This window comes from Papio anubis, chromosome 10 (assembly GCF_008728515.1).
Source record: "Papio anubis isolate 15944 chromosome 10, Panubis1.0, whole genome shotgun sequence".
Classification (NCBI taxonomy): Eukaryota; Metazoa; Chordata; class Mammalia; order Primates; family Cercopithecidae; genus Papio; species Papio anubis.
The window spans coordinates 18,329,052-18,352,035 of record NC_044985.1 but is presented as its reverse complement, the minus strand read 5'-3'; the positions used below and the strand labels follow the sequence as shown (position 1 = coordinate 18,352,035).

Sequence of the window (22,984 nt, the reverse complement as noted above, 5' to 3'; positions counted from 1 at the left end):
CCAGTTGGGAGCGCCTCTCTCTCTCTCTCTCTCTCCCCCTCCCCACCCCCGCCCGCCCCCGCCCCCAATTCACCCTTGTGCTAGTAGTATGTGAGTATAGAGTGTACTCTAGAGGAGCAGTAAAGAGTTCTAGTTGCTGTACACTCTTGCCAACGTTGGTTTTGTTATTTTTTTAAATTAAAAAACAAATTTAGCCATTCTGGCTGGTGAATCTTATAAACATTGATTTAGAAAAATAAGTCTACTTCAGAAAAGATTGAAAGGTTCTTAGACATAAAACCATGCCTCCTATCTTAGCTTCTGTCTCTACAGTGGCCTTACTCAATTGCACTGTATTTCTCCATGTCATGGCAAATAGAGCCATGGCAAATTCTGTTGGGAAAGAAGAACCTTCAGACTAGAAGAGTCAGGGAAGACTTTATGGAAGTGAAGGAATTTGAGTTAAATTTTGAGGAACTTGGAAAAGGTGGGGAGGAGGGGAAGGGAATTCCTGGGAGGATTAGGTAGCAGCATCAAGTCAAGCTATTTTGGCTGTAGAGAGGATTCTAGGGGGAGATGGATGGTGGGGCTGAAGGTAGCAGGTGATTCCTTGTGGCTGAGAAGCTTGGCTGCCACCACTGGTTTGCACATATCTTTTCTAGGGGGATAGGAAAATTAATCTGGCCAAGTTCTATTCAAAGGAACAGAAGAGGGAAAGGCTGGAAGCTGGAGACAGAATGGAGGGATGATGGAGGGCCTACATTAGTGTTAAGAGCAGCATCAGAAGACCGAGAAACTTACACTTGTTTGGAAGGATGATCTGACAGTCCTTGGCCACATTCCTTGTTCTCAGGCTATCACCGTGGGCTATGGTGGGATGCCTGGTTGGACTGCTCATGGTGACACATGTGCCATGTCACTGTTTGGCCCTTCCCTCTCTACAAAACACCAATATAAAGATACACACAGTAGGTGCCACTCATGAAATCATTGTCTAAGTCAGCGGTCCCCAACCATTTTGGCACCAGGGACTGGCTTTGTGGGAGACAATTTTTCCACAGATGGCAGGTGAGGGGCGGGGATAGTTTCAGGATAAAACTGTTCCATTTCAGATGATCAGGCATTAGATTCTTATAAGGAGCATGCAGCCTAGATCCCTCTCACATGCAGTTCGTGATAGGGTTTGAGCTTCTATATGAATCTGATGCTGTAGCTGGTCTGACAGGAGGTGGAGCTCAGGCGGTGATGCTTGCTCCTCTGCTGCTCACCTCCTGCTGTGCAGCCCCGTTTCTAACAGCAATGGACCAGCACCGGTCCACAGCCTGGGATTGGGGACCCATGGTCTAAGGCACTAGCAGAGTGTGGCAGTGTCTATTAGGCCTGAATATAAAAGAATGTTACAGGATTAAAGTGCTTTAGTGCCCTTCAGCTGATTTCATGTCTGTTTAGTGTCCTTCAGCTGATTTCATGTCTGTTCAAGATGGAAAGTTTGTTTCTTTTCCTTTCTCTCTCCCTTCCCTTCCCTGCCCTGCCCTGCCCTGCCCCGTCCTGCCCTGCTCTGCCCTTTCCCTCTTTCTTTTCCCTCTTTCTTTTCCAGTAAGGATATAGAGCTTATTTTGATATTCTAGAGCCCCACAGTACATTGACTGTATGGCATGTTTGCAGCTACTGCCTGATACAGGATATTTTATACAGTTCTTTCTTCATGGTTGCAAGTGGTCTCTTCCTTCTTCCTTTCTTGAAAAATGGCAAGTTACCATATCAATTTGTTTCTCATTTTAATGCATGTATATTATCCTGTGTGTATATGAAGTTGACTGTCTTGCTAGTGAGACGCATGTGGTTCTTTTAAATATTTATTTTAAAATTTCCATTCTGTCTCAACCCCAAATGCCCATTTTAGGATGTAGGAGACATGTACCTAAATCTCTCTTGTATCCAGAAGATATGAAAACATGTGTAGAACCAACTTAACAATGGTTTGTGCTGAAGGGAGGTGGCAATGGCAGAGGACTGAGCAGGGGTCTCCCACCTTTGCTGTGAGAAGCCAGACAGTGGTGGTTAATGTGTGTGGTTGGGTGTGCATGTGAGCATCTTTAAGAAAGTCTGTGTAGGCTGAGTGGGGGAGCAGTGTGCTGAAGGCAGGCTCCACCTGGTCAGTGAACAGGACGGGGAGTCCATTTCTAGACTGAGATTTCAAGCCCTTTTCTCCAGAAATATTTGGGAGTCACCAGCACTCACAGGCCTTGGTTCCCAACTGTCTAGTGTGAGGTTATGGCCAGTCATCCCATTTTCCTCTCTGCCATATCGTGAGCATCACACATATGTGAGACGTCTGTGCAATATGAAGAATTTTTGTTGTTAACCAAACACTCCAGAAACCCTTCAGACATTTCCCATGAGACATTTAAACTCAGAGCATTTGGCTTTGAATAATTAGACAGGAAAAGGGTATTTATTACCAGTTCTCATTTAGGCCAAGTTTGCTTATCCTGTTTGTCTAAAATAAGAGCCAACAATCTGGAGTGGTTTTGATTGGATCTAAATATTTCTCCACATTTGAATGAGCTCCAACGGCCTGTTCCAGCACTGGGGCCAGAACACCTGCGTGTTCCGGAGGAGACCAAGCTCATCTATGTGTGTAATGGCTTTGTCCTGGCTAGAGATGGCCAATGGGGCCCTGGTCCCCACCTCACTGACTATAGCCATTCAGCTGCCTCCTGCTGCTCTGAGCAGTTGGTGGGGGCCAAGCCCAGAAATTAAATCGCTATGGGAATCCAGCTTCTGCCTCTAGCAACTCAGGCTACTCTGTCTATCTGAACTCTGGGAAGCTGGCTTTTTCTCAAGCATGGTTAACACTTTGAGAGAAAAAGAATAATCGTAGCTAATATTTACTGAGAACATGTTAGGCTCCCAGGCACTGTTCTAAGCACAGTCCTTATGTAACTTGCTTAATTCTCAAAACCTTTGAGGTAGGTACTGTTACTATTCCCATTTTACAGATAAGGAAGTGGAGGTGTGGAGAGGCTAAAAAAAAGTTCATTCTACCAGTAAGTGATAACAGGGGTGATATTGATATAACACTAGTGACATAACAACCAGGATGATCCAGGCACCAGCCAACAGAGGTAATGCTGTGACCAGTCAGAGCAGATGCTGCCTGTGAACACAGCTGGCTTGGCTCTGCAGGTACTGCTGGCTGAGCCCACCTGAGGTGGGGATCCGAGCCCAGGCAGTTGGGCTGCAGAGTCCACATTCTTACCACATCTCAACCTTGTCTCTGCTTTCCTGTGGGCCTAGCCCACAGTAGGTGCTCAAGAAATAGTATGATAAACTAAGTCCTATGTTGTCTAACTCCTCTGTTGTAGGGCGTTCCTGAATTTTCTGTCTCCTGCCCAGAGCCTAGTTGTGCTCTCCTGGCACCACTCATGAGTGGCTTTCTAGTCTCTGCTCCGGGGGGACCCCTTATCTCCCTCTCTTTTCAGTATCTAATGAACACTCACCTTCTTCCACCCTCTCTCCTAAACAGCCTGTTACTCTGTGTGTCAGCACACTCAACCCCTCTTCCTTGCTCCTTGAACAGCATGTGATGGGGTTCCTGAAGTCATGGCACATCTGTGGTTCTCAGGAGGTGGCCCAGGCTGGTCTCAGAGAAGTGGGCAGGAGGAGTAAGCCTACACCAAGGTTGAATGACTAGCCCCAGTAGGTTCTTCAAGGTCCCATTCTTCTTTGGGGGAGAGAAATAGCATTTCTAGAGTAGAATTCCTCCATAGATTAAATACCAATACTGAGTCTCTGCTTCAGTAGGTCTGGAGTGGAGCCTGAGAATCTGCATTTCAAACCACTCAACACCACATGCAAGTTGCCAAGAGTTGGTGCTTGCACTCTCTGAAGCCATGGCCTGAGTGCTACATTGGCCCCTTTCAGACACTACTGGAGCAACTGGGATGCAGGGCACCAGACCCTAGGCTGCACACAGCACAGGGACCCTGGGCCCGGCCCATGAAACCACTTTTTCCTCCTAGACCTGCAGGCCTGTGATGGGAGGGGCTGCTGTGAAGACCTCTGACATGCCCTGGAGACATTTTCCCCGTTGTTTTGGGGATTAACATATGGCTCCTTGTTACTATGCAAATTTCTGCAGCCAACTTGAATTTCTCCTCAGAAAAGGGATTTTTCTTTTCTATTGCATAGCCAGGCTGCAAATTTCCAAACTTTTATGCTCTGTATCCCTTTTAAAACTGAATGCCTTTAACAGCACCAAAGTCACTTCTTGAAAGCTTTGCTGCTTAGAAATTTCTTCTGCCAGATACCTAAATCATTTCTCTCAAGTTCAAAGGGCCACAAACCTCTAGGACAGGGGCAAAATGCTGCCAGTCTCTTTGCTAAAACATGACAAGAGTCACCTTTGCTCCAGTTCCCAACAAGTTCCTCATCTCCATCTGAGACCACCTCAGCCTGCATTTCATTGTCCATATCATCAGCATTTTGATCAAAGCCATTCAACAAGTCCCTAGGGAGTTCCAAACTTTCCCACATTTTCCTGTCTTCTGAGCCCTCCAAACTGTTCCAACCTCTGCCTGTTACCCAGTTCCAAAGTCGCTTCCACATTTTCAGTTATCTTCTCAGCAGCACCCTACTCTACTGGTACCAATTTACTGTAGTAGTCTGTTCTCATGCTGCTGATAAAGACATACAAAGACTGAGCAATTTACAAAAGAAAGAGGCTTATTGGACTCCCAGTTCCACATGACTGGGGAGGCCTCACAATCATGGTGGAAGGTGAAAGGCCCATCTCATGGTGGCAAACAAGAGAAAAGAGCTTGTGCAGGGAAACTCCCAGTTTTAAAACCATCAGATCTCATGAGACTCATTCACTATCATGAGAACAGTGCAGGAAAGACCCACCCCCATAATTCAATCATTTCCCACCAGGTTCCTCCCAGGACACATGGGAATTGTTGAGTTACAATTCAAGGCAAGCTTTGGGTGGGGACACAGCCAAACCATATCAATTAGGAAGGCAGTGCAGCACAATAGATAACATAGTCTGACTCTGGAGTCCTCAGACCTGAGTACAGGTTCTAGCACTGCCATTTATTAATGTGTAGCATTGAACAGGAGCTACTTAACCTAGGTTATTCTCAGTTTTCTCATCTGCAAAATGGGCACAACAGTATCATCCTGATATGCTGTGGTATTAAATAAGATGAACACATATAAAGCTCCTGCTGCAGTGCCTGGTACAAAATAGGTGATCAGGTATTGGTATGTATGAGTGAAAGAAACCATGTGTGGGACACATGGGTTGGAGGATGAGATGGGCACAGAAAGAGGAGTCCTGGGGCCCTTATCTTTCAGGGTTTTGAGCAATGTTATCTTTTAGCCTGCAATATCGAAGTGGGATGAAGCAAGAGACTCTTGAGGGTAGAAGATGGAGCTGGAAAGAGTGGAATGAGATCAGAAGGCAGACATAGGGACGTTGCACTGCCTGTTTGGTCTTTGTTTCCATTTCTGGTTTTTATTAATGTGTGAATTCACAGTCTGTCATCTTTCACACATACCCCTTTTGTCTGCATCTATCAGCTGATCTTAGTCTTGCTAAGGGCAGAGGCAATCACAGTAAAACTTGAAAAGGCCTGTGCTGAAAACCATGACATCATGGATCTGTGTTTAATAGATGTTTGGGAATGGTGATGAGATTGTTGTTTATTATGTGTGCATGATGCATCCGAGCTATTAAAAAACACTCCTTGTTCAGTCCTCCTCTAAGCTGTACTTGGCTTTTGTATTGGCTAAGCTCCCTTTTGTGTTATGGAAAGATACACTGCACGATGTGGTAGACATTACAAGTTCCCACATTATGAGTATCATATCCAGTTCTTTTCCCATTCCATGCCTGTGTAAGACAGGACCCCTTTGCACGTGGACAGGTCCATGTGCCCGGTTCTGGTCATCTGTGAGCAGAGGCCGTACAAAGCCCACACCCCTCTCTGTGTCTTTCCTTGGGCATGTGATCATGGAGGCGGCTTTGGTATAGGGACAGAGCTGCAAGATTAAAGCAACTGGGAGCCCTGAGCCACAACATGGAGGAAAGATGCCTTGAGGAAGCACCTGGCTTGCTCAAAAATCCTCTGTTGCATTAAGCCACTGAATTTGGGGTTGTTACTGTAAGATAGCCTGGCTTGTTCTAGTATACAAATCAATGAGAAGACACTACAAGTCTTTTTACACTTTTTCCATCATCGGTAGGTTATATATGGCATTAAAAACCCATGTTTTTAGTATAGTGGTTGAGACTAAACAGTTTATAATTTTCTTGATAATTATATTTCTGGCCTAGAATTCCCTTCCCTCCCCTATTATTGGTTATGTTGGAGCCAAACTCTTATTCGGAGTTCCCAAATAAGATACAACTTTCCAAATTTAATTTTTTAAATTAGTATACTTTTTATAATAGATTTCTATTAATCCAAGTTTATTTACACTACAGTTTAAATAATTAAACCCATAATTCTTAGTAATATGTAATAAGTTAGGATTTCAGGAACATACCTCTATGAAATCTAATCATATCCATTGTGGAGTAATCATAGTAGTCAAGACTCTTATAGCTACAGAAACCCAATGACAGAAACCCAATCTAACTCAAACTAAAGTTAAAAAAAAAGTTAAATTTTTAAAGTTTGAATTTATTGTTTATCACAATCAAACTCTAGGGCTGATGTTCATCTAAGGCAAGAGGAGAGTCAAGGTAAGGGCTTGTTGGGGTCCTTGCTGCTTCATCTCTTGCCTCTGGTTCTCTCTCTAGTGGAAGAGTTTCTCATCTTTTCAGCTCAGCATTTCTACCTGGTGGAGGAATATGGCTGCCGTCCACTCCATAAGCCTTTAGTTCCTATGCTTGGGTCTTCACAGTCAGAGAAAAAAGGAGCTTTCTTCTCCCAAATATAGTCTGAAAACTCCTGGGAAGAAAGCTTTCCTGGCTTCTCCCCCATGAGATCAATCCCTTTGCTAGCATTGACCAGAGTATTTTAGGAACACACCTTTTGTTACCAGGGGAGGGGAAGAAAGGAGGCAGTACAGACTGAAAATCTGGGGATGGGCACTGTGGCTCACGCCTGTAATCCCAGTGATTTTGGAGACCAAGGCAGGAGGATCATTTGAGCACAGGAGTTTGAGACCAGCCTGGTCGATATGGCAAAACTCTGTTGCTAAAAAACAAAAATCAAACAAAACACACAAAACACCTAAAAATTAGATATTTTCACTTTTACTTCGGGCCGTTTCTTCTGGTCACTCTGCCACAGGAGAATCATCTACCATCTGGTACAAGCAAAAAGCAATCAGCAATTGGACAGGAGAAGAATGGCACTGACGCAGATTTCCAGCAACAAGTGCTTTGGGGGATTGCAGAAAGTTTTTGAACATGACAGTGTTGAACTGAACTGCAAAATGAAATTTGCTGTCTATTTACCACCAAAGGCAGAAACGGAAAAGTGCCCTGCACTGTATTGGCTCTCAGGTTTAACTTGCACAGAACAAAATTTTATATCAAAATCTGGTTATCATCAAGCTGCTTCAGAACATGGTCTTGCTGTCATTGCTCCTGATACCAGCCCTCGTGGCTGCAATATTAAAGGAGAAGATGAGAGCTGGGACTTTGGCACTGGTGCTGGATTTTATGTTGATACCACTGAAGATCCTTGGAAAACCAACTACAGAATGTACTCTTATGTCATGGAGGAACTTCCCCAACTCACAAATGCCAGTTTTCCAGTGGATCCCCAAAGGATGTCTATTTGTGGCCACTCCATGGGAGACCATGGAGTTCTGATCTGTGCTTTGAAAAATCCTGGAAATTACAAATCTGTGTCAGCATTTGGCTCCAATTTGCAGCCCTGTACTCTGTCCCTGGGGCAAAAGAGTCTTTAGTGGATATTTGGGAACAGATCAAAGTAAATGGAAGGCTTATGAGCTACCCGTCTTCTGAAATCCTATCCAGGATCTCAGCTGGACATATTAATTGATCAAGGAAAAGATGACCAGTTTCTTTTAGATGGACAGTTACTCCCTGATAACTTCATAGCTGCCTGTACAGAAAAGAAAATCCCCATTGTTTTTCGATTACAAGAGGGTTATGAGCATAGCTACTACTTCATTGCAACCTTTATTACTGACCACATCAGACATCATGCTACATACCTGAATGCATGAAAAACTCCAAATAAGAGAATCTCTTCAGGATTATAAAAGTAAAATGCAACTGTATTGCTGAGCAAAAAAAAAAAAAAAAAAAAAAAAAAAAAAAAAATTGGATTTTTGAAAAAAAAAAAAAAAAAAAAAAAGAAAATTCAAAATCATTGGATTTTGTAATGCTAAAAGGGCTTTATTCTATAGTTGAATCACCTCTGAATAAAGATATAAAACCTAAAAGAAAATTAGATATTTTCAAAAATGTTATTGGTCACAGAGTGGGGCCAGTATCGCTATTTTGATTTTAGTGTGAACTTAATAACTTTGCCTTCACTGATGGTTACGATCTCCTCTGAGGTTCTCCTCACCCAAGTGCTGTCTGACAAGGTATGAATAAGAAGAGTTTATTGGGGTTGGCACATGATTCCCAGGGTTACACAGAACCATGGTATTAGTGCCATGGTTATTGAGTTCATGTTGCACACATATTTGGGGAACTCCATGAATAAGGTTGGCTGGAAAACAGCCCCTCTAGTTGTGGGAATCCTATAAATCTGCAGCTCCGAAGGCAAAATGCTCCTTAAGTACAGTTAGCAGGTACCAACTTGCAGCTATATAATTACCAAGTTCCAGGTGAACATGTTGTTATTCATCCAGCGTTGCTTCTTTCTGATGGGTGTCAACTACTGGGAGCCGGTCTTTGGAGGATGAAGTCAAGCAATGGTGTACACGCTTTTGTTTTTTACTGACCTACCTCTGTAACCCCCTTCCCTGCCTCTCCTCCCTCATATCCCCTCTGGGACATTAGCTAATTGGCGCCAGGATTGTTACAGAATCCACTTGGCTAAAAGGGAAAGATGGTAGGTGAGAGAGCGAGTCCAGGGCTGCTGCCCGCAAGAGTTCTTACATTTAAACTCAACTCTAAAGGAAGAAGGTTGGAGTCTTCCTACCTGTGAGGCTTCAGGTTGTGAATTTCATGAGTGAGATCCTGCTTTTGTTGAGCTCCTGAAAAGTCTCTTCACACACTCATATACAGCTAGGAGGATGGAGTGAAAGGAGAGGTTTTGCTGATCCTTACTCTTCTATACAAATCCGAACTGGTTCTCTCTCTCTTTTTATTTTTATCTTTTTGAGATGGAGTCTCACTCCATTGCCCAGGCTGGAGTGCAGTGGCCCTATCTCGGCTCACTGCAACTCCTCCTCCCGGGTTCAAGCCATTCTCCTGCCTCAGCCTCCTGAGTGGCTGGGACTACAGGCGTCCACCACCATGCTTGGCTAATTTTTTTGTGTTTTTAGTAGAGATGGGGTTTCACTGTGTTAGCCAGGATGGTCTCGATCTCCTGACCTCGTGATCCACTTGCCTTGGCCTCCTAAAGTGCTGGGATTACAGTCGTGAGTCACCGCGCCTGGCCAGACCTGGATCTCTTTGAGGCTGGGCTTGGGTTTTTTGGGGGGAATCTCAAGAGACAGCTGAGACAGAAGGCTGGAATTTACTGTGAGCCCTTCTTTCTCCACCCCACCATCCCCAGCCCTCCCTGGGAGCTGCTCTCTTCTTCTGTACATTTGGGGCCCTCCAGACTTAGAGGAAGCGCAGCTGTTCTGATGCCTCCACGGGGAATCCCACTGCAGCAGATTTCTGGTTGAAATTGACTCAGTCATACCAATCATGTGTGAGATGTGATGACAGCTGGGAGCCTGGCCGATTGTCCAAGGACTGAGGAGTCAGGGTCAAGGTTTCAAAAGGGAGACTCCCTGCACTCCTGCTCTACTCCAGTAAGGGACTCCTGCTGTACTGGGGCTTGTCTCTTCCCACAGGTCCTGCAAGGACCTGGAAGAAGGTGGAGTCAGTCCCCAGACAAGCAAAAACAACCACAACAACAAACTCCCCCCAAAAACCAAAAAACCCCCAAAACCAACAAAACAAAACAAACAAACAAAAAACTAAAGCAAAACCCCAAACCAAATTAGGTGCCTGGATATTCCAGGGTCCCTGCTTCTTTCTCTGTCCCTCTGGGGGACTCCTGCTTATCCGGCAAGATGCAGTTTTAGGACCATGTCGCTCATCTTCTCTAAGAAGCCCTTCCTGATCTCCCTGTTAGGGGCTGTTCTCTTCCCTCTTTGAGTTTCCAGAACACATGTTTATACATAACAATTATACATAATAAATTAGTACAGTGCAGATTTCATTACACGGAATATGTATGTACTGACTCCAAAAAGTTATTCATTCTTCTCCCTTTGTAACAAATAAATACTCTGTTCTTTCTTTCAAAAACATTTGTTAAGGTTTTGTCTTGTGCCAGGCCTTTTGTTAGAAACTGGAAATTAAAAAGGAATAAAACATAAACCCTTACCTGACAGCAGCGTAGCACAGTGGTGAAGACTCTGGAGCCTGACTGCCAAGGTGTGAATAGCAGCTCTTTCATTTACGACACCGGGAGCTGCAGGCAATGACGTAACCTCTTTGTGACTCAGTATTCTTGTCTGCAAAATGGGCATCATGATAATACCTACCCTGTATGGTTGATATGAAGATTAAATGAAATCTGCACTGTACTAATTTATTATGTGGTTTCTGAACTTTTTCCCTAAGAGGATTTATGTATGTATGTGTGCGTGTATGAAAAATCCATTGCAATTTACTGTTATAATTTTATCTCCGTGTTTCAAGTGCCGTTGTATACTTTTACTCAAAAACAATGAGAGTAGAAATTGTTCTGCACACTCTCACACAATGACAGCTGCCACTGTACGACGCAAACTGTCTGCCAATGAGTACCCTCAACTCTCTTGAGTTGAATGTATTCCACTAAGAAGGTTGTTAATTCTTCTGTTGCCTCTCTTTTTGCCTTTATTTCATGTTCTAGAAAATCACTTTAGCCCATGATAACTGGCAAGAAAAAACCAAACAAAGCTGTGTAAGTTAAGGGCCCGAGTCTGTCTCAAAGAAACACAGCAGAGAGGATCAAGCTGGGTGGTAAAAGGCACGCAACATCGTTCTCTAGAGCCAGCGCAGCTGTAAAGCAGTGTCATCTAACATCTAGTAGAGTTGAACGTAAGTTCTAAGTGATACAGGATAGTTACTATTGAATAATCAACTACCCAGTAAGTGATGGAGGAAGGAAGGCCTTTTTTTCTCATTTCTTAATCAGTGCTGTTCTAGGTGCTGAATAAGAGTATTTGGTACTTAATCGGTGCAGCTGTAAAGCAGTGTCAGCAGCTCGTTATCTGAGAGAAATCAGAGGAACTCTTCACCTCCAAGAACAAACAAACAAACAAGAGGCCCATGAACAAAAATGCATCTCTGGAGCCGGCACTGGCTGTTTTGACAGACTGACGCGCTGCAGCAATTTCGCAGTGTGAAAGGGGAGACAGACAGCGGTGCTGACCAGCAGGCTGTGTTTGGACGCCCCAGTGCTCCAGCGACTCCTGAGCCTGGTGTCCACCCTCCCAGCTTCTCTGCAATGTGGGTAACCTGCCTTTTATTGGAAGTATGTGCCACCAAGCCCTTTATTGGCAGAACCATGCATTAGTTGTAAAGTCCCCGAGGACAGTTTCCCATCCTTGCTGGGGGCCACGCTTCGGTGGAGTCTAAGTTATGCCTTGTGATTATCTATCAGTAAATGACAACCAATACTTGCCCCCATGGGGCCACACTGGTTATGTTGAGGCCATCAGTTCCCAAATAAGCATGTAACTTTTCAAATTTAACTTTTAAAATTAGTATGCCTTTTATATAATATTTCTATTAATCCAAGTTTATTTACACTATAGTTTAAGTAAACCCATACTTCTTAGTAACCTGTAATAAGTTGGGATTTCAGGAACATATCTCTATGAAGTCTAATCAGATAAGGTCTCTTTCCTGCACAGATTTGGCTCGATTCCAAGTTCACAGAATGCGTTTCCTACATTAAATGAGGAACACTTTAATATGCCACACATTGTGTGAAGCTTTTTACAGATTTTATCTCACTCAGTTGTCATGACTCAAACTGTCATGGAAAGTACAAGGGTGAACTTGGATCCAGGAAATACAATTTAGATATTACGCAGACAATTTATGTTGTCTTCTTTGTGCTTAGAATTGGTAGGTAAATATTGAATGCCGAGTAAGTACCAAATATTCCTATTCAGAACCTAGAACAGCACTGATTAAGAAATGAGAAAAAAAGTCCTTCTGTCCTCCATCACTTACTGGGTAGTTGATTATTCAATAATAACTACCCTGTATCACTTAGAACTTGTGTTCAACTGTAAGTACGAGATGCTAAGAAAATAGTGCCTTATTCTGATGAAAGGTTTTATTTTTCTGGCGTAACGCGAAGTCTGGATGTAGTCAGTTTGGGACTAGGAGAGCAGCTTCACAATGTCATCAGAGATGCAGGCTACTTCTATCTGCTGTCTTCCAGGGTCATCAGTGCATGCTTGTCTCATGGGCATGAGATGGCTGTCAACCTCCAACCCTCTCATTCACATTTCTAGCAGGAGGAAGGGAATGGGCCAGGGCTGAAAGGAATATACTGGCTTAGTCAGCTCCCTTTTATGGAACTTGCCCAGCATTCTCACCTATTACTTTCCTCTTGCTTCTCATTAGCCAGATTCATATCACATATTCACCTCTAGCTGCAAAGGTGGTTGAGAAAATGAGTTACGTTTTTGGGAGAGGGATGTTTACTGTTGTGTCTAGAGGGACATGTGAGTCTGCCACACATCTCTGAGCTTTAGTTTACTGTTTCCAGCTTATAGAGTCGCTCTGTTAACTCTTGGAGGTGGGGGAGGGCTGTGGCAGGCATAGGCAGACCGCCTACAAGGTGTAGATTGAGGAATACTTGGAAGGCTCAGAGGCCAAGCCATACAGGCAGATAGTAGCATAAGATAGACACAGCATCTTTGGACCCTTCGTGACCTTTCTACTCTTATACTGCATCTGAGAGCTCAAGCTCCAATAATTTGACAGCTCATTGAACATCTGGCTGGACGGCTGTGGACCACTAAAGCTTCTTTCTAGAACCATATGACCTCTAAGTGGCTGGTGGACATTCACATCTCTAGAGGGGCAGACTAGGATGGAAACTGTCCAAGGGGTGTTTCTTACCACCCATCCTCTGGGCAAATGCAACATAGGAGTGATCATTCTAGAGACCATTGAGCTGCCATCTATCTTTACTACAGGCAGATTGGGGTTGGAATATGGGTGGAACAAAGTCCTTTGTATCGCACAGACACAATTCTAGGGCAGAAAGAAGAAATGGAACCACATGTGACAGCAATATTTTTTGAGGTGGTGCAGTCATCCTGATAGCCAGATTTTAGACTGAATTTAATAACATCATGAATGACAGAGTCATAGAGATAAAATTGTCTCCCATCTTTAGGGTCGGCTACATTTAGGAGCTCTACACCTATTACCATATTTAATCCAGGTAACCAACTTTCAAGGCAGTTGGCCATTGCTCTTTCACAACTGAGGAAACAGCGTGAGTAATTTGCCTAGGACACAAAGCTCGGGGGGTTTCATTGAATTAGAGCTAGTTCGTAGTCCTGAATTCTTCTCACCACATGACGCAAACCTCGTAACATACCTGGAATCCTTTTCGTACAAATAGGGGTAGGTTGGAGTTGGAGAGAATTAAAATAATCCGGGGAGGTGTTCTCTCTTGCTTCCCTGGGACTCTGGGAAACAGCTCTTTGGTCATGATTGCAGTTGTCCAGCAGATGGCACCAGATAGCTGAGAATCGGTTCCCGCGAGGGGTGCGCAGACTCGGAGGGGATTGGAGAAACCACACACAGCTCAGGTTGCAGGACAGAGGGGGAGAAATCTCAGCTGAGATCCGGGCACCGCAGAAGGTTAGGCACTCTCCATCCACTGGGGACCTCTGGGTGGTGCAGGCAGGGTGAGACGTGTAGCCCTGTGAGGATCCAGATAACTTGCGATGTGAGAGGTGAGGCTGTCTTCTGAAAATGGAAAGATTGACTGCTGAATAGTTTGAAAGAAGCTACAAAACGATCTGCCTTTGTAAGCACATGGACTTCTCTGTGACATCTCCCCAGCGATGTCATCGTACATACATCAGCTAAGTATTTCATCTATAAGAAGAGTAGGATGTCCAGGGCCTACAAAAGCCACAGGACAGTGAACAAGTACTACCTCCAAGTGGTTCTCTTCCTAAGGCAAAACTGGCGTAAAAAGAAAAAACAAGCACCCAACTCCACATCAGTCTTTTTTTTTCTGGCAAATTTCTCTAACATGTATCCTCCCAAACCACTGGCAACAAAATCCAGGTGGTCTCCTTCACCTTCACCCTCCCTGCGAGTTTGCTGGGGACAGTCGGCTGCACGGGCACAGGGCAGGGCCTGCTGTCACCCCGACGTGAGGCTTTCTGGAGCTGCCGGGTGATGTCAGCCACCTGCCCTTATTCCCGGAGCCCTTTCGGGTTCAATTCCACATCCATAAATCAGCGCTTTCACCCGAGGCCTTGAGTCACCGGGGAGTTCCCTAGTGGCCCGAAGGGAACGCTCCTTCCCTCAGGTATTTCCATTGCTCCCTGTCAAAGGTGTTTTGAATTGAATATGAGGATAAGATTTTTTTTTTTTAAAACGTGGGTTTACAAATATTATCAAAATGACAGCAGTGTGCAGCTTGATGCCATGTGGAGAACTCAATCTTCAAAGCAGTCCAATTCGGAAACAGACAAACAGGCCATTTTTACAGTGTCCCATTTTAAGCTGCTGTTGTTTGTGTTTGCGTGTCTGTGTGTGTGAGTGTGTGTGTGTATTTGAAGCCGAGAATGGTGTGTTCTCTATGCCTTTGCTACTCAAAGTGTGGTCCCTGGACTGGCAGCATCCGCAACGTTGGGGAGCTTGTTGGACTTGCATCATTTTGGGCCTGACTCCAGACCCACTGCATCAGAATGTGCATTTTAACACCATCCCCCAGGGGATTTGTGGGTTCTGTAGAGTCTGAGCACCAACTGCTTTCTGCTCCAGCAGCTTTCTCAATACCTGGGGGAGGAGAGGGGAGAAACACAGAACTGGGCTCTGTCTTCTAGGTGGGCACATTATTCCTGCGCATCGGGGACTGTGTCTCTGTTCCTTTGTTCCCTTTGAGGAGGGAGGGTCTGGTTGGTGGGGATTAGCACATTCCTCTGGGCAATAATGGGCTGAGGCTACATGTTTGTGCCATTTTATGGCAAGAGGTGTGGACTGCGGACATATGGAGAAAATAGCTCTTCTGATGAGCAAGTGGTGGGCATGGAGTGTCCTGCAGGGAGAGGTGGCAGGAAGGGGCGGGAAGGCAGTGAAGTCTCAGCACAGACACATTTGGGCACCAGTAACTTACCTGGAATTACATGACATCTCTTTAGATGGGAGTGGGGGTGGGGATTCTGAACTGGAAGCATCCAGCCTTTTCAGGAAACATCCAGAGATACTAAGGACTTACCCGTGGCTGAGAGGACCCAGGTGTTGCCTCGGACTGTGCCCCGGGACTCTCCCCAGGGACTCTGCATGCTAAGTGGAACAATTTGGGTGGCCAGGTTGGATGGCAGATGGAGACAGTGTGCAGATGTATGGCCCTTGAAGATAAGAGATTTTTGTGCACATTAAATAGGCTATTGTTGTCCCAAAGGAGCCATTCCCATTCTTTTCCTGACCCTCACAAATGTCAGTTACATAACAGAGCCAGATCAATATCTGTTTCTATGCAAGTATTATAAGTGCTTTTAAGGAAGATCCAGCTTTTGGCTGAGATGAAGACACATTCCTTCTCTCAATTAAGTTCACAACCTAGCATCATGGATAGAGTGTCTCTTGGTCTGGTTTCCCTTCTTTTAAAATCTGAGCAATATTAATTTCCACTGTCGAGGGAATAATTGGAGTCGATGTAGTTCTACCCACCAGGGAGGCCTGGTCTATCTAGATGTGGTGGGGGCAGTGCAGGTGAGTGGAGTTTGGCTGGAAGCGATAATCCAGTCCTTCCTCATATGTGCACACGTCACTGGGAGTCAGGCTTCCACTTCAGAGCATGCTTCGTTTCCTGACCCACCCCTGAGTCTCCGAGGCCACCCAAGTCCTTGGAATTTACTTTTGGCACAAGGGCAAGAAAAAGTATCTCTCTCCCTTATTGGCTGCTTTTATTCCCATGCAGGCCTCAGTTACTCATCAGACTCCAGTTTCTATTTGCAGGATAAACCCAGAAAGAAATATCATCCTCAGAGAAAATGATATCATGTCCCTCTGCACCTCTGTTAGGCATGTTGGGCCTTGGAATGAATTCACAATCCCAAATCCTGAAGTTAAGGTCCCAGACAGTCTGAGTCTCTTGTGTGCGCTGCTGAGTTTCCAATGCACAATTCGATGCTTCAGAAGCCAGCTAGCCTCACCCCTGCTTTCCTCTCCCCTTGCAGAGTTGGCCTTCCCTGTTGGATGGGACCTTGTCCTAATTCTCTGCAGGTGGATTGGTTGGCCAACCTGGTTCTCTGGACCTAGCTGGGGACATCTGAACCCACTGAATGCCTGGGACCTGGCCAACTGTATTAAGTATATCTTTTAGGCAGGGTGTGGTGGCTTACACCTGTCATTCAAGCACTTTGGGAGGCCAAGGTGAAAGAATTACTTGAGGCCAGGAGTTCAAGACCTGCCTGGGCAACATAATGAGACCCCCCCCCCCACTCTCCCCAGTCTCTTAAAATAAATTAGCTGGGTGTGGTGGCACACACCTGTAGTCCCAGCTACCCTGGAAGCTGAGATGAGAGGACAGCTTGAGCCTGGGAGTTCAAAGCTGCACTGAGCCATGATTGTGCCACTGCACTCCAGCCTGGGTGACAAAGTGAGACCTGGTCTCCAAAAAAAAAAAAAAATCATGTCTTTTTATTTGAATGTTTTGACATCTGGGCCTTGCTGACGCTGGAGAGATTTCCCTCCCAGCTAGCCAGTTCCTAGAGAAAGTAAGGAACTCTTCTGCAAGTGTACCTTTCATAGGCAAAACAGTTGATCCAGAGACCGTATCCCATGCCTCCTCTATTAGGCTCTTACACCTATCAGGCTCTTACATTCTGGACCACTAATCACTCCAGGGCCAGGTACTAGATGACGTGGGACAGCCCTTATAACCCAGAGCCTCCCCAAATGATTTAAGCTAACCCATCCTCAGCCTATTGACGCTGCCTCACCTGTCCCTTCTCATACAAACCACAATATGGGCTTGTGCTTGTGTTTTCCTTTTGCTCCCTCTGCCCCCGACCAATGCTGGTGCTTCTCATGTGGCCCTGCGTGGTGTGCTGTGCTGGACCTCTTTTGTCTAGAGATCTGTGAACACACACATTTCTCCTTGCATGACAGCTATTTCCATATGTTGTGTCTTACCATACTCGATTAAAACAAATCCGGGTGCATTTTAAAACGCCAGCCCTCCTCTCCCTAGCTTGGACCATGCTCCTTGAACCCATAGTTCACTGAGCTTCTAACTTCGAATGACCATCCCTCCAAGGTTGTTTTTTTTTTTTTTTTTTTTTACTGTTACAGATATCCCAAGGCCCGAAACATCTAGAAATTAGGAATATGGCTGTTGTACACACTTTAAATGTTGCACCCAACCCACTGGGATGCACATTCCTGAGCTGGTGCTGTTATTTCTATGGGAAGGATTCCAAGAGTAAAACGGCTGGGCTGGGGGATACAGATTCCATTAATTTTGATAGATATTTGCAGATAGCTTTGCAAAAAAGCTGCCACCATTCACATTTCTGCTGGCAGGATATGAAATGAACTCTTTCTCCGGAAGCTCCCTGGGATCTTGGCATTCTTGGAGTCTAACTGTCCCCAGGCGGCCCAGGTGAGCACTGTCAGCTGCTGAGAGCCCAAAGTTCCCAAGGGGATGGGGTGGGGCTGTTGGCCACTCACAGGTGCTGCTGCCACCTTAGAACCCAGGCTGACTGGTGAAGGCAGGATGATTCCCCACTGTGAGTCTGCCCACGTGGTATAGTTCTTCTGACCTGAGACTCTGCAGGTGACATTGTCTCTGATCCCCCTCCCTGTTGGCTGGGCCTCCTAACAGATCTTTCAAATTATTTTTGCTACATTTGGTTTCATGATTAGTTAAATATCAAGAATTTCACAATTCCTGGGTAAATCAATCTTTCTTTCCTTCTTTCCTTCTTTCCTTCCTTCCTTCTTTCCCTTCCTCCCTTCCTTCCTTCCTTCCTTCTTCCTTCCTTCCTTCCTTCCTTCCTTCCTTCTGCCTCCCTCCCTCCCTCCTCCCTCCCTCCCTCCCTCTCTCTCTCTCCTCTCTCTCTCTTTCTCTCTTTCTCTCTTTCTTTCTTTCATCTTTCTTATCCATTTTCCACAGAACCAAAATAGATCTTGGGGCAGGTAAAACTTGTGTGGGGTAGGGTTTCTTGGTGCTCTTCAGGGTGCCCCACTAGCCCTCTTCTTTATCCTCAAGACCATGTCAGCAATTTTCTCCTTCTATGCTCAACGGCCCATTTAAAATACACATTTTATTTTTTAGAAAACTGCACAATTATTATTTTTCTTTCTTTCTTTTTTTCTTTTTGAGATGGAGTCTTGCCCTGTCACCCAGGCTGGAGTGTAATGACACGATCTCGGCTCCCTGCAACCTCTGAGGCCTCCCGGGTTCAAACGATTTTCCCACCTCAGTCTCCTGAGTAACTGGGACTACAGTCAACTGCACTCATGCCTGGCTAATTTTTGTATTTTTGTAGAGACAGGGTTTCAACATGTTGGCCAGGCTGGTCTTGAACTCCTGATGTCAGGCGATCCGCCCATTATTATTTTTGTAGCAAAAAATATAGCCAAGAAAGAGAAAAAAAATATTATGTAAAATGTTGCTAACCAGAAAAAACCATTACTAGCATTTTGGGTACGTTGTTTTCTCGGGTTTTGTTTTTGTTTTTTTTTTCATGAGAAAGCTTATTTTTGGCCTGTAACCTGCACATTTCAGTGGAAAAAAAAATGTGTGTGTCATTCCTTGTCAGTAAATTGGTTTATAACACCATTTTCTATGGCTGTGTAAGCATTTTGTCACCCCTTACATTGTTTAACCAAGCACCTATTGTTGGTTGCTTTTCCTAGATTTTTGCCATTGAAATAACATCTATAACAAATAGCTTTGCACATATGTTCGTATAATTGTCCAATTATATTCTTAGGCAAAATGCCTAGAAATGAGGTTACAGAATTAAAATGGAGTCATTTTTAAAGGGTTTTTATGTTGAATTGCACTCCAGAAAATGTGCATTACTTTCTACTCTCCCAAGAAGGATTTGAGTCACTATTTCTTCAAACTCTTTCGAACAATTGGGAATTGTTATTATTTTTCATCTTGGCCAGTTTGATAGTGAATTTAATGTTTGCCAACAAGGGCAATTAACCCCTCTCCTTCACCATCTCACCGTCTAACACGAAGGGCTGGGAGCGTGGAGTCTACAGTCAGATGGACCACATTGATGGGACCCTGGACAAGTCATGTGACCCCTGCGAGTCTCAGTTTCCTCAGCTTTAAAAATGAGCATAATAGAAACTTGACTCGCTGGGTTGTTGAGGGCTTTACATGAAGTACTACAGGGAAAGTGCTTACTAGGGTGCTTGGCACAAAGAGTATTTTCAATAAATAGCCTTTCAAACAGTCCTCAAGATGTCACCTGACCTGCCTCTTGCCTTAAGCAAACTCCTACTCAAGGCTTACCGACCTCTCATTAAACAGGCGAAACCCCACGGAAAGACGTGCAATCCCTTTGAGCATTGCCTACCATGAGAAGCTCTATGCACAACCTTAGCTCTGCTTGTAGTAACGTGGAAGCAGTTATGTGCACCCCACATGTGAGTTCCCTCTTTCACATGCACAATCCGTAAGATTTCAATGTGGTTGATCATCCATGAGAACTCACAGCATGTTAAGATTTGGCTTCTAAGTAAATTTGGGCAAATTACTTTATCTCTCTATGCCTCAGTTTCCTCATTTGTAAAATGGGGCTAATCATAGTCCCTGTCTCAGAGAATTACTGTGAGGATTAAATGCATTAATATTTATAATGTACTTAGACTGGTGCCTGGTGTGTGGTAAGCCACGTTTGTTTCCTAACTAAACGGGTGAGTGCAGGCATGGCATGCCATGTGCCCAGTGTGCCCTTGCTGCTGGAAGTGTTACAGCCACACAGGAAGTGTGAGCAGGGGAGCCAGCCGCAGTCGGGGCTCTGTGCAGTGCACATGCAGATGGTCCATCCGCCTGGCCCTGGATGGAGGAGTGAATGGAGACAGATGTCTGTGTGCTTCCTTTCAATGGAGCAGAAGGGCAGAAAAGACAGAGAGTTAACGCAGGGTTTCTTTGAAGGGAGCTCTGCCAGTTGGATGAGGGTCAAATGACGCGATCAAACCTCTGTCTCATCCTGTCTCCCTCCTTGTCACTTCAACTCCAGGATCATCTCAGAGGAGGCAATTCGCTAGTGAAACCTGACACTAAAATCCAGATCAGAGAGTCTCAGGCAGCCTCTGGCTCAGCATGTGAGGAATGGGCATCCGGCTGATGGGAAAGCTGGGGATGTGCAGCTCTCGGTCATCACGCTCCTCACTGGGGAGATGCTGTAGGGTGCATGTACCAGGCTGGCCCCGAGCAGAGGAGAGGCCCTGTTCCTGGAGGACTGCAGTCAGCCGGGCTGGCTCCCACAGGAGCAGAGGATGGCCTGAGCGAGGGCTGCGGCTTACCTCTGTGCCATCTCAGGGTGTGTCCTGGGGCTCTCATGTCTGTAATCTGCCAGCCTTAGGTGATGCTGACTCCCAGAGCCATTGAGTTTGGCCAACAGAGTACTTTTTAAAATTCGGTTTGGCAAGCCTTGGGCATGAGCGCTCGGAGCTGGGCTCACTCTTCCAGCTGTTCCCTGTCACCTGCCCTCCTCCCCATGCCCTGGGGACTAGCCTGGCTCTGTGGGTCTTTGGGATTTCCACCTGCATGTGGAAGAGACCCTAAAACTTGTGTGCTTCTGAGCAACAGCTGAGCAGACCCAAACGACAGGATGTGGTCTCTGCTGTTTAGCCCCTAGGACCCTTTAGGGGCTGTTCTCTGTCCCTGCTCTGCCAGAGGCTCCTCCTACTATCCTCCCTGGTTCTCCAGCTATGGGTGGATGCAGAGCTCCTGACCACTCGCATCCTGCTGCACTTCACAGAAAGACCTCGGGAATCCCCTATTGCCTGCATTTTCTTACCACTGAGCCCCACCCCTGGACAGGAGCACCCTACGCAGGAGCATCTGCCTGAATGAAGACCAACTTCATGATACCCCCTTGGGTGACTACACATAGACACCCCTCAGGGTCCAACCTGAAAGTAAGATCAGGTCTCCTGATCCCAGCCCCACCACTCCTGCCTCTGCCTCCCCACTGGTCACACTGTGAGGCCCAAGAAAGTCTAGGATTCTGAGAATGACCTGAGGCCTTGCCTCAGAACTCATTCACAGTTTCCTAGCAGCCTTGGGTGTGTGACTCAGACTGCAGCAGTTGAAAATCAATGAACTGTAAAGCAGGACAAAAGGCATCCAGAAGGAAAAGGGACAGTTGGCAGGCAGCAGAAGTCACGGTCACTGGAAAGCTTCACTAAGTCGTAAACTACGCGGGCCCAGCCGAGAGGTTGCCTGGGGCCACCGGGTGGGCTGTGGGTGAAGGCCGAGGCACGTGTTCCAGCAGCAGCCGCTGGGCAGGAGAAGCTTGTTTCCTAGGGAGATGATAGTGTGCTGGACTAAGGTGGGCACAGAGCTTAGGTTTTCCCTCCACATCTGGCACCAGTAGATCACACGGACTTCAAGTTTCTTATGGGGGGGAGAATAGCCTCTCTGAATCTAGTGGAAGCCACTCTGAAAACCAAGCCTGATGTGGGGCACGTATCAGGCCTTCAGTTTCAGTTCCCTTTCTGTTTGTACTGAACTTGCTTAGAATGGACTTGGACTCAAGGCATGAAATTTTGTAGTTTTGCAGTTACTGTATTTCTAATTTTTATTTTATTTTGTTTTTTAGAGACAGGGTCTTGCTCTGACACTCAGGCTGAGGACAGTGGTAAAATCATAGCTCACTGTAGCCTCAAACTCCTGGGCTCATGCAGTCCTCCTGGCTCAGCCTCCTGAATGGCTGAGATAACAGGTGCACACTGCAGTGCCTGGCTAATTAAAAAAAATTATGGAGACAGGGTCTCACTATGCTGCCTAGGCTGGCCTCAAACTCCCGGATTCAAGTGATCCTCCCACCTTGACTTCCCAAAGTGTTGGGATTACAGGTGTGAGTCACTCTATCTGGCCCTATCTCTGTTTCATCAGATGTATTATAAGATGCATCTGGATTACAGAGATGCTAAAATGGCAAAATAAATGTGCATCTTAGAGTCAATGACATCCATTATTGGTTTGGGAAACCTGCTTCCTGGAGATCTACAGTATCCATTTTCCAACTATGAAAAGTGCTGTCATAAAAGCACCTGCTTAACTTAGGATGAGTCCTCTTCTTCCAGACTTACTTGAACAGAGAATCCCCTCTGTGTAGCTCCTGTGGCTTTCTCTGAAACTTGTATTCTATGGAACATATTTATGGTATCTATATTTATGAACATATCTATGGTCACCTTAAGCCATTTAGAAGAGCTTAAATTGTATTCAATATACTGTCTTCATTGGCTTTAGTTCTGTGATGTGAAACATTTTAGAAAGATTTCCATAAAAATACTCAAGAAATACCACTTTTAGCTCAGATTTGCAAGAATCCTTCAGTGAGCTTGGGCCACTTCTTGCCTGCTCCAGGGGCTGATTTGCAT

At 45.4% G+C, this 22,984-nt stretch overlaps 1 long non-coding RNA gene and 1 pseudogene across 2 annotated transcripts in view; both read left to right on the top strand.

Moving 5' to 3' along the window:
* LOC108581747 overlaps positions 1 to 22,984 on the top strand; it is a 161,577-nt gene that overhangs the window by 97,498 nt on the left and 41,095 nt on the right. The window lies entirely within an intron of this gene.
* Positions 6,551 to 8,270, top strand: LOC101000082 (annotated as a pseudogene). Its single transcript, XR_162351.5, has one exon. The product of XR_162351.5 is annotated as an S-formylglutathione hydrolase pseudogene (transcript).